Here is a 12,804-nt window from a genome sequence, read left to right on the forward strand (position 1 = left end):
CCTCGACGTGTTTAGCTGTGTGCTTAAAGGAATAATCAACATTTGGAAAGGCTCTTATTTTCTTTGTTGTTGTCATAGATGCCTGTCTGATTAATATACAGCTACTTTGCAGCACCAGACCAACTTATCTTTAAGCATGAGGACTGAAAACTCAAAAGCTAAATTTGTTCCATTTTAACATGAGAAAATCCACGAGCACCTCAACTTGGGGGAGCATCGTATCTCATTTCTTTAAGCTATGCAACATCCAAAGTATAACAAAACAACATTTGTATTCTTCTTCTTCTTCTATTTTACACTGTCTTCAGATTGCCAGGCAATCCGTAGACTCCGGGAAGTGACTCTGCCTGGCAGAGAGATAATCCCACTTTACTGCTGGATGGAGCTGGTCAGATTGTTTCCTGTTTCCAGTCATTACGCTACAATAAGCTAACTGTATGCTGACAACAGCTTCAGAATTAGGGTCTTCATGTAGAAAAGAACAAAAATGTTTCAGTAATGAAGCATTATTAGGATTAATATCTAAAATACCTCCACTACTCTTTTTCGGAAAAATGGAACAACTACACTTTGCTATAAAACACTGCAAATCAAGTCACAAGATGAACAAGGCAGTTAGAGACTGCAACATCCCGCGACACCCCTGAATTCACAGTTTTACCCTGACCTACTTGCTTAGGTCAAAGATCAAAGCTAGTGCTCTGACCTACTTTTATAGATCAAAGCAGTAGCTTTGACCTATGGTCTTACACTGGCATTCTCCCTCTTCTTTCTATCTTGTGCGGTTCCTGAGTGTACAAAAGTTGAAATTTGACATTGACCTAGTTTTCTCAAGGTCAAGTTCATCATCTCATTTTCATCCCCTTTGCTGCCTGAGTAATGTGCTTTTTGTTTCATCTTTCTATCTGAACGGTTGGGATGATATTTGGTGGACGAACTATCAGACGAACTGACGAACACTGACATTACAATACATCACCGCTTTGAAGCGGGGTGTAATAAGGCAGGAAAAAAGTAGATGAGCAACTGTAACACTTTCTTTTATTATTGTTGAATCCACATTGTGTTACACTGTTTGAATATAATCGTAGCGTAGGTAACTATTGATTGAAACCAGAGATTACATCAGTTACTCTAAACTGCCTGCTGTGACAGCATACAGAGCTATTAGAACCAAATGGTCTGCTACAAAATTGGAATCATTCCGATTGTAACACACACGCACACACACACACACACACACACACACACACACACACACACACACACACACACACACACACACACACACACACACACACACACACGCACACATCAACCCTGGTCTTTTCAACAATTGTACACTAAATGCGAAATCATTTGAAATCAAAAGAGAACAATTGTAACGATTCTGTTTCCTGTCTGAATAGGAAGCAACAAAAGCCGATGTTCCTTTATTTTGAATTTTCAGGATTAACACACACACACACCACACACACACACACACACACACACACACACACACACACACACACACACACACACACACGTATGTAGCTTACACAACAGGCTGTGCAGTCTTTAGAGGGACATGATTGGGTGACCCAGAAGAGGATTGTGAGATTGGGATTATAACCCAGAGATAAGTGTTTATGTGTAGCTCAGTTAGTATAATCTGTGGTCTAATAATAGAGATTACCACTCATACTCTTCTGGATGTCTACTGACTCATCTGAATTTGGTCCCATTCCCACTGACAAACAACTGAACTTCTGTGACCTCTGGTGACTCAGGCTGTGACAGTAAACTCAAACGAAGGAGACAGGACCAACTCCTCACTCTGAGAACAGGATCAGGTCAACAGAGACCGGCGACGGTTGCAGCTGCAATTATTTTGTTGTTTAGAAGGCAGAACTTGACACACACGTCAAATATCACATCAGATGTCGAGGTTGATGTGTCACAAATCACACGGGCCTCTTAGCTCTTTAGCTCCTCCAGTAGCGGTCGCCGGTCTGACCTTTCATTATTACATCCATGTGTGAATGGATGGATATAAAATTTAGAAGCTGGGTAGAGATATGAGGCTGACTCTGAATCGGCTAAAGCACGTCCAATCAGGTGAACAGCACCACAGTCGGGTCATATTCTGACATCTTCTGACTCAGCTCGTCTACTCAATGAAGACACTTTAATGGCGTGGCTCCAGGGGTGACCAGGTCAGTCTGTCTGTCCATGCTTACTCCAGACGGTCATGATATTTTAAATAGTCATTCAATGGTTCCCAGATGATAAGTCCCAATGATATTTGGTATTTTCTCCTGCAGTACCATGAGGATAGAATTTCTGTTTTTTGATGACCACCTCAACAATATTGGATTAATAGCCAGAAAATGTCCTGTGAGGCTTTAGGATGAAGTTTAATCCCATTGGATTCCTTGACATTTCATTTAACTCCATCATCAACTACAAAGCTAATGGCATTCCCACCATCCCCAGCTGTTCTCCCCAAGGGGGAGCTAAGAAGAAGAGACCATTGTGGGCCCTCCAGGGGTTGGCCACGCTTCCAGCCAGATCAGTGCAGCTAAGGTAGAACAACATGATCTAGAGGACAAACCTTTGTTCGTATTTAGTGTCTCATCAACAGGTTATCAGTTACACTGCAGAGGTTTCATCACTTCCTTGGCTAAGATGGGAGAAAAACACAAATATTGGGTCAACATTGTCAATATCCACAGATTGCTTGCTAACAAGTACACTCAGGGGTTTTACAACCAACACTACTTTACATTTATTCAAAGATGAAGTTGAAGATTTTGAGAGGAAAACATTAACCTGGCCTGAAAGATGAGAAGACGGCCATGACATCACTTCCTTCTCAACACACTGATTCATCAAACATTCAGCAGCAACTCCACTCAACTAATGGAAGAAGAAACATGAGACAAACATACACCTTGGTAGGCAGGTAGTTTAGGATTTAGTCCGGTCTCTTAAGGATTCTGAGACTAACAAGTTTGGGTTTGACAGAACGAATGGGCTTTGGAGGCAAAGTTGTGTCTCATTTTCAATGTACCTACAAAAAGATGCTGAGGTTGTGTTTTGTCAAGAGTAACTGTAATTCTCCTGCTAACACACACATAAGCTTGTGTAACTAATGTTCTCACTAAACCACCTAAATCTGATGACAAATATTTAACTTTAGATTTCGACTCCATCCAAAAGCCAAGAGGTTTTCTGGTGAGGGTTCATGCTAACCGAGGGTACGTAAAGAGTCATGAGCTGGATCTGTGACCCTGGCCACCCTCTGGTCCCCAAGCCAAGTCCCTGTGGATTGTGCTGCTGCCCCACCACAGCTGTCGCCCCACTTAAGAGGACTTGGTCTGCCTGTTTGTCTCAAAGCTTAAGTCCTGAAAACTTCCTGCTACCTGCTGACATCTGTTTGTGTGCATGTGTGTCGCAGTGACCTTATCAAACTATGTGTGCTCTGTGTGTGTGTGTGTGTGTGTGTGTGTGTGTGTGTGTGTGTGTGTGTGTGTGTGTGTGTGTGTGTGTGTGTGTGTGTGTGTGTGTGTGTGTGTGTGTGTGTGTGTGTGTGTGTATTCTCAGAGAAACAAGTCACAAGAAAACACTTCATCACTGCTGTCCTATATGCAAACACACACTTTCTCTGTCTCACACACACCTAGTCAACTTTTCCTTCATGCACTCTCCTGCTGCCTTCATGGCCCGTCTCATTTCATTAACGTCATCACTTCCTGTACGACACATGATGGGAAAATTAATTAAAAATTAAATTAAAACGCCATTAAACAACACAGGGAGCAGGTGCAGACTCACACGCAAACGCACACACACACACACACACACACACACACACACACACACACACACACACACACACACACACACACACACACACACACAGACACACACACACACACACACACACACAGGTGTAGTACCATAAATCACAACAGACAGAATGGGAGTAATGTGCTGCCAGCTGTTAGCACCCTGTACAGTAATGCATAGGTAGGTCCTCATACTGCAATAGTATTAATCAGTGCATTTCACACACAGACCTTCAGTGCTGTTCTACTTAGTCAAACTTGCATAAATGCATCCCATAATACTGTAAGTAGCTCCCATCGCTGCTGACCAATGTAGCGTTCAGGACTGAGGCATTTATAACGTCCCTCAGATGATGGGACAAAAACCATCACAAAAAAACCAAAACCCACTGAAATCACCGTTTATGACACCACAAACAAACGAAATACAGAAACGCACAAAAACACTACTATATGCTGCATCACCTCTATCGACAGCGTTATATTTTAAATATGAAAAATTAAATTTTAAAAATGCTTGTACTCACCAAAACAGCTGTTCAAATAGCTTATTTAAACACAAAATCCATTCTCCTTTCTTTCCTCAAGAACACTTTGAGGACCTGGTTGTACAGTTTATCCGTGCAATTTAATTCTAGCTACAAATCCAGCAACAAACCAGAATCAAGGCAGTCAGACTGCAACATCCCGCGACACCCCTGAATTCAAAATTTTACCCTGGTCAGGGTAAATCAAAGCATAGGTAGATCAAAGCACTAGATTTGATCTATGGTCTTACTCACACTGGCCTGCTCCCTCGTCTTTCTATCTTACCCATTTGCTGAGTGTACAAGAGTTGAAATTTGACCTTGACATAGTTTTCTCAAGGTCAAGGTCATCATCTCATTTTCATCCCCTTTGCTGCCTGAGTAATGTGCAAACACTGACAATTACAGTACATCCCCTTTGCGGGATGTAATTAGCTCGATCAGGGATCGGACCCTCATCTGCATAGCGCTGCCTTCTCAGAGCGAGTGTCCAATGACAAGACACGTACGTGTAGGGCCAGCTAGCAGGTCCTAGAAGGCCAACTTGTTATCTGATTGGCTATAGCGTCGGTCTATTAACTATATGCATTTTCTCCTGGGCAGATTTCATTCAACCTGGCAACACAAGCTAGTTGAATTCTGATTGGATAAAACCTGTATAACCTAAAAATAGAACATTGACCCAGTGTTGGCCCATGTTATATATCCCAATATATGTATATCTTCATACATATGTTTAAATATATTTATTTAAGGAAAATGCATTAAAATATAATTAACTTTTATCATAAATATTATCATGAGTTCAGCAGCAGAGAAGGCCTTGCTGGCCCAGACGGCCCACCGCTGGTATTACTTGTCAACATGTCAGAGGGAAAACTCACCAGTTAAATACTTGTTTTTCACTGTGAACCATACGTAAAGTGTGTGTGTGTGTGTGAGCGGCTGTGTCACTGATGAGGACGCTAACCTGACACCACGTTTTGTCTGTCAGTCGAATTGGTCCGCATAGTTTAGCTTAGCAGGAAGAATGGAGACACAGGTCCAAGTCTAAAAGTCGTTCAGCACATGACTTTTAGCATTGAGCATCTGAAACCAGATACATCCTGTGAGACGACCCCTGAACAGGCCACGCCCTACTTGAGTGGGATTGGTTGAGCTGGGCCACCTGGATGATTAGCTCACCTGGTCGTTTGTCCACAGCTACACAAAAACTACACCAAAAGTCAAGTTATTTTATTAAATGCTAATTAAATGGGCGTGTCTCTCCTCCATTCACAGAACAACACTACAGCTGCTACTAAGAGCTGATTACCCCCACCATCTATCACTACACAAAGACCAAACACACAGAGTCATTTTATCCATGCCTGTGTTTCTGCATGTGCTTATTCTGCAGGTTTCTAACCTAATCTGTCCTGACGTAACAACAAGCTGCTTCTCAATCTGCCCACAGTCGGAGTCCTGGCACGCTCACCCGCTCAGCGTTTGGTAACGCTGTCATGTTATAAATAGGTAAAATTGATTCATGTGGAGGAGAGAGTGAGTGTGTTACTGCCAGAAAAATCTACCTTTACTGTACGACCAGACGCCACAAACAAGACGGTGCTTACACTGACTTTATCGTACTCTAACACCTCATTAGTGCATCCTAACACCCCTTTGGGCGGTCTCCTGGCATACTGGTAGGTCAGAAAACCAGTTTGACTGCCCTGACAACTAATGAGTGCAGCAGCTTAATACAAAATGATTTGGTGGTAAAAAAATTTTTGACAAAGACTCGGGTCAACCAGTCAGGTTAGGACAGGAGGTTAGGACTAGGAGGTTAGGACTAGGAGGTTAGGACAGGAGGTTAGGACTAGGAGGTTAGGACTAGGAGGTTAGGACAGGAGGTTAGGACTAGGAGGTTAGGACAGGAGGTTAGAACTAGGAGGTTAGGACAGGAGGTTAGGACAGGAGGTTAGGACAGGAGGTTAGGGCTAGGAGGTTAGGACTAGGAGGTTAGGACAGGAGGTTAGGACTAGGAGGTTAGGACAGGAGGTTAGAACTAGGAGGTTAGGACAGGAGGTTAGGACTAGGAGGTTAGGACTAGGAGGTTAGGTTAGGAGGTTAGATTAGGACGTTAGGTTAGGAGGTTAGGAACTCTAACTCAAGGTAGTTCAGTCAAATTTAAAAGCATGTTATGATGGTGTAATAGCAGATTAGTACTGTACAGAGAGACAGTCTCAGTCCTGTACAGCAGCTAATGATGGTCTCATAACATGTTTGTATGGTCCCTGATCCTGGTCTGGGTCTTTCCTTAGAGTGGACATTGAGGTTGAAGAGTTCCTGCATCTCCTCAGATGTTTCCTCGGCTGTAATCTAAGTAAACATTGTGGTAAACACCCAAATAAAGAGCTGTTCACATCGGTCTGACAGGAGGAACCACGCTAAAGCTAAACCCCAATGTCACCTGATCCTCTCCATGGGAGGATTAGAGGGGAAATCCGGTTGGGACATGTTCAAGGAGCCCCAGGAGGAGAAGGTGGAGGATGAGTCTGACGTGTGAAGGTAGATGAGGGATGGGTATGAAGAGGGGGAAGGAGGAGATGAGCAACAAGAGGAGATACACCAGGAGCAGGGCAAACGATCAGTCTTCAGCATACAGGAAGAATGGGGGAAATGATGGAGTCAGGGAAGGAGGGAGGTCATAGGAACGAGCTGCAGAGGGCGCTGTGGTCTAGTTAAGTACAGACAGACAGATACACACACACACACACACACACACACACATCTTTCCATACTGTCACCTGAAAATCTGAAAATGAACATGTCTGTCAGAAACAGACAGAGGGCAGGACGCCTTTAGACTGAGACGATGACCAGACGGTAAAGAAACACTTAACATCCATACACTCGTTCTCCTTCCAGCGACCCACTCCCTCAGAAATCACAAAACTCATCAGGAAATCCAAGACTGTCAATCCACCTGTCAACTGGACCCCTACCCACACAATTTGTTAAAGTCTGTCTCCCCTCCCTGATCCCCCTCATCTCTGCCATCATTTACTCGTCTCTCACCTCTGGAACTGTCCCTACATCGTTCAAAACTGCTGCCGTCACCCCAGTTCTGAAAAAACCTTGTAGTGACCCCTTCAACCTCAACAACTTCCGTCCCATCTCCAATAAAATCCTCGAAAAATAGTTGCCTCCCAATCCAAGTCTGTTAAATCCTCCCCCAACCTCCGTCACTTCAGGTGTGCCCCAGGGGTCCGCCCTGGGGCCACTTCTCTTCATCATATACCTCCTTCTCCTCAGCAATATCTTCCATAAATTCAACATTCATTTCCACAGTTATGCTGATGACACCCAGCTCTACCTCACTACTAAACCCCCGTCCACTCTTCCGCCCACCTCCCTTACTGATGGCATCTCTGAAATAAAAATCTGGTTCACCTTAAACTTCCTTAAATTAAACAGCAACAAAACTGAGGTTCTCCTCATTGGTACCAAATCCACCATTTCCCAAACTGAAAGCTTTTCTCTCATGATTGAGATTTCCTCTGTTTCACCCCCCCCCCCCAGGTTAAGAGTCGGGGTGTCATCCTTGACAGCACATTATCCTCATCACTTCCTGTCTGGATTACTGAAATTCTCTCCTCTTCCTGCTCTCTCCACAAACTACAACTGGTCCAGAATTCAGCTGCCTGCAATCATAACTCGAACCCCCTCCATTCACATCAAACCTGCCCCCCCCCCCGTTGAGTTCCACATTCCATTCAAAATCCTCCAGATAACTTTCAAGGCCATAGGCCCTCCACAACCTCGCCCTTCCATATCTGTGATCTGCTCCATGGTACCACTCCTCACACCTGTCTGTCCCCTCAGCCCGTCTCACTACCATGGGGTGCAGAGCATCCACCCGCTCTGCTCTGGAACTTCTTACCACCCCAATGAGAAACACTGATTCTCTCCCCCACTTCAAATCACAACTCAAAACACATCTGTTGAAGACTGCCTATTCTAGCTGCTGTTGTATTGATTTTATCTATTTTTTATCGTTGATTCTTTTTAGTGGACTTTGTGTATTTCGTACATTGTCCTTGAGTGCCAAGAAAGGCCCCTTCAAACAAGATTTAAGATGATTATTTTCCTTCCTGCTGTCTGACCACACAATGAGTCTCGTGGCTCCTCCCCACCCAGTCTTAACCCCTGCTGACGCTTCATCGAGATACCGGCTGCTCTCATCAGCCGCTCACTTCTGTCAGTGACGCTCCTTCATCGCTGTACAGCCATCAGTTTGTTCATTCAGTCATTCATTCATTCATTCATTCATTCATTCATTCATTCATTCATGCTGCAGTTTCAGATGCCCTCCAACTGTAATAACAAATTCATCACCTTCACCCGTCTAGGTAGAGACATCCACCACCACCACCACCCGTGTCTGACCTCCAGGAGGAGCTTCATATTCAGAAATTATAATCCCTCTAGAGAGCCAAATACTTTCTGACAGACTAACATAAATACATTATCTATTACTACACTAATATACTACTGTACTAAATCAGTTTATTACTAATATATCGTTTTAAAGTTATTTTTGACTGAAATTAAACCCTAACCCTATTTTAGCAGTTACCAAAGAAAGTTTTGTGAAATTATTTGAGATGCAGCTGATAAATTTTAATGACTTATTAAGATTGATGAAGAGAATATAACAATAAAGATTCATTTCTGTAAAAGTCACACCTGACGATATGAAATGGGCTTCAGACAAATGATGAAACATTAAATGTGGGTCTTTTCTATCCCGTTTGGGAGTGGGGGGCTTACCGGGGGAGGTGATGGATAGAAGAGGAAAGTCCAATCCTCCTAGGTCTGAAGCGCTGAACTCCGCCTGCAGACAATCAGCTGTCGATCATTAATCAATAATCTATAACGAGCTGGTTTGTGCCTCCTGGTTGCGGGTCTGAGCGGGTTCCTGCGGGGCGGACGCGGGGCACCCATCCAGCAGGTATCCGGACTCCACTCAACTCTTTCGGCGCAGCGGAGATCCGCGTTCTGCCTCTCCGACCGCGGAGCCGTGTGAGTGCGCATGCGCAGAACGCGGACGCGCTAGGAGGGGGTTTAAATTGCATCCAATGATAACACAAAGACTTGAAAGGATTAAAATAAATAAAAAACTGAAACCGGCTTGTTACCTGTGACAGAGAGGGAGAGAATGTTCTGTCTGACTTGTTTCCAGGTTCTGTTGTTGGCAAAAAAAGACATAATCTATTTTAAAAAGTGTAAATACTGGTGGCAGCAGGCAGACACAGTCTTATCAGCAGGTTTTCTACCCTCCTGTCTGTATTTACTGTCAACTCACCTGTCCATCAGCAGGAGCCAGGTTACAGGGTTTTTTTCACCCAACATGCTATTTTTAATCATCGCGGCGGTCACGAATGAATCAAGCTCTTCATGTCAAAGTCCTCCAGTTGGTAGAAACCAGCATCAGCAGCGTTTTCAGCATCATCTTCTTTCTCCTTCCTCCAGACGTACCACACAGGGCCCAGAATTCAATCCGGTTTCATTGTTCCAGAGAATGTCAGCCATTAAGGCCTCATGCAAATTTAGACCTTCACAAAAGAGTTGGGACTTCACCGCTGAGCAGATGAAGGTTGGCATTTTAACAACATCTGATTTTCTCATTTGTGACAAAATGTAAATGAATAATTGAATAAAGACTACAGTCATTATTGAAAATCAAATTTTTAGTTAAATGTGTTGGAGGAGAGTTGAAGTAATCAACCAGTCAGATCCACATGGTGTCAGAGAGCTGAGACATTCCACACTGACGCTCTGGAGCTGCTGCCCCCCAGTCTCTATCGGAATCAACATTTTCAATTTTCCACCGGGATCGTCCGTCTGATATTCTGCTCTCCAGGGATTTAAAACTCACCAAACATGAGAACAAATCTTTCACTGGTCAGAAATAGAATTCATATTAATATAATTTATATATTTATGTTGATATTTACTGGTGACACTTGACAAACTTATGTGGTCTTTAATCTAAAAAATTATATAGATAGTCATGTTCTCTTAATCCAGCTAATTTAATAATCCCTCATCCCCTTTTTTGAAAAAACACAAAGATGGGGGGGGGGGTAACTCAAGCAGGTAGAAGGTGACTTCCCCCACCGAGACAAGAAGTATTGCCAAACGATTCTGAATTTGCCATTCAAATTTTGCACCCAGTTTGCAAATTTTATGACATTTTACAACAATTTTTATAATTGTACAGTTACAAAGAAGTTGGGTGACAAATTGAAAGAGGCTAAAACATCACAGAACATTTCCTGTTTCCCTGGCAGACACAAGGTGTGATTTGCATTACAGTAAATGAAATGGGAATGAGACAGTATGTAAGACAGTGTCGTTAGCATTCAGTCTGGTGGCAGAATGTGGCCGAGCCCGCCTCCAGATGGACTCTGTGGATGGATCACTATCAGTGCCCTAAATGTGTCTCAGTCGGTTCACATCAGTGGTTAGAGGCTCCACTTGTGATCAGTTCACTCAGGTCTTAACAGGTTAAACAGACTCAGACTTGCAAAACTCAGTTTACACGCATCTCCGTCTAAGTGTGGCTCTTTGTTTAATCTCTATCATGTTAACACCTGAGATATCCAGATGAAGATGTTGTGCATCCACTGCAGCCCCTCAGCAGCCCTCCACTGTTCCCCCTGCGCCTTTAATCTCATCCATTCCTGCTCTTCCACCCTCCATCCCCCTTCTCTCTCTCTCTCTCTCTTCACAGAGGACTTTGCTTTAGTTTCCCATAATTCCAAGCAGCTCCCAGGTCCCAGTGGATCTGCTCCCCTATTTGCTGCTGCAGCAAGCCAATGGAGCTCTTCATGTCCTCAGGATAGCCAGCCAATCAAGATCAGAGCTGCAACGACCCATTTACACGCACACACGTGCTTCACCGCCTCTCACCTTCAGCATCATATCAAGGTTGTGCAAGGATGCAACAGAGGGCATGAGAGAGAGAGAGAGAGGGGGAAAGAGAGAGAGACAGAGAGAGAGACAGAGAGAGAGAAGAGAGAGAGAGAGGGAGAGAAAGAGAGAGAGAGAGAGATTTCATTTGATTTGATTTGATTTTGATTTTTAACATCACGTTTATTCATAAAAGTCAATATACAAAATAATCACGTTGAAACAAAATCCAGAAGAGATTCACGTGAAAAAGGTTTTCAACAGTACCGTGTGTTTTTCTGAACAAAGAAACATCTAACCTTTAAACATTTATCAAACTAAAAAAAACTTTTTTACTTAGTTTTTCCAATCTATAAAACTCTTTGTGTGTAAAAATTGGTTCACTGCTTCTTGTTTTACTTTTCACATAAAAGCTGACGCTATCCAGAAACGTGTTGAGGTCAGGAAAGAATTTTTCTACTTTTGCCCTCGAACCTTTTGTGTCTCGCAGGTATTTTTTTTATCTGCGTGTTATTCTGTGGCTCCGGGTTGGTGGCCAGAGACTGTTTAACCTTTGTGCTGTCACCCATGACCTCTGGATTGATGGCCGGTGATTCAGCGGGGGATGGAGTCCTCACAAGACTGCTTTTGTGAAACCAGGACTGCAGCACTGGAAGCCACTCACCTGTTCTCCCACCGCAGTACACACCTCCCTCACCGAGCAGGTGACAGTCGGCGTCAGCTTGACACCATGCTGGCGTGTCAGCCCTACCAGTACGGCTTTTTCCTCTGCGGTTGCCCATCTCGGGGCTACCATATTGAAAGATGCCTAGAAGCTGACCCTTATTAATTTCCAGACCAGTTTTTTTCTTCCTTCATAGCCAGGATTTATGCTAAACTAATCTGCAGCTGTAACTTAATATTTACGGTGCAGACATGAGGCCGGCAGCAGTGTTGTCGTCTAACTCTCTGAAGGTGAGGCTTAGCCATGGGACTCAAAATAAATACAATCTGGAGCTAGCAGCTTTAACTGAACTGTTTTCACCTTTTAATTTATTTATATCCTTAGACTAAATGGACTAAAATGACTGTTAGTCCTGTTATCCTGTTAAGCTCTTTTCCCAAAGAAGATTTTGGGTGGCCCTTTGTTTATACCTCACACTTGGTATAAAACTAGCAAGAAAGGCTGACAGGGATCTCTGCTCACTAGTGCCATGAGAGTAAAACAACCACTGAAATGTGATCTTACCAATTATCTTCTGTGAAGTATTTAGATACTCATATAAATTATCCATCTTAAACCGCTTATCCAGGACCGGGTCACGGGGGCAACAGTCTCAGGAGGGATGCCCATTCTTCCCAGATTCCCACAGGGTTAATAGACTGGGACAAGACCACCACCAGAACTGAAGAGGCCTCTTGGATGAGAGGTGAAACGTCTTCAAGAAACTCTCTTCAAGTCCAGTGGATTGATTTAAACAACTTTGGATTACCATGACCTGGAT

The 12,804-nt window shown here is 43.6% G+C and overlaps 1 protein-coding gene across 3 annotated transcripts in view; it reads right to left on the bottom strand.

The window, feature by feature from the left end:
• Positions 1–9,399, bottom strand: part of znf385b (zinc finger protein 385B) — a 54,437-nt gene extending 45,038 nt beyond the window's left edge. Inside the window, exon 1 of one of the 3 annotated variants that reach the window (XM_068329211.1) lies at positions 9,176–9,399. The gene's annotated coding sequence lies outside the window, so the exon portion shown is untranslated. The remainder of the gene's footprint in view (positions 1–9,175) is intronic. The other 2 variants (XM_068329212.1, XM_068329210.1) reach the window with 2 other exon arrangements.
• Positions 9,400–12,804: the final 3,405 nt, after the last annotated feature.

This window comes from Antennarius striatus, chromosome 12 (assembly GCF_040054535.1).
Source record: "Antennarius striatus isolate MH-2024 chromosome 12, ASM4005453v1, whole genome shotgun sequence".
Lineage (NCBI taxonomy): Eukaryota > Metazoa > Chordata > Actinopteri > Lophiiformes > Antennariidae > Antennarius > Antennarius striatus.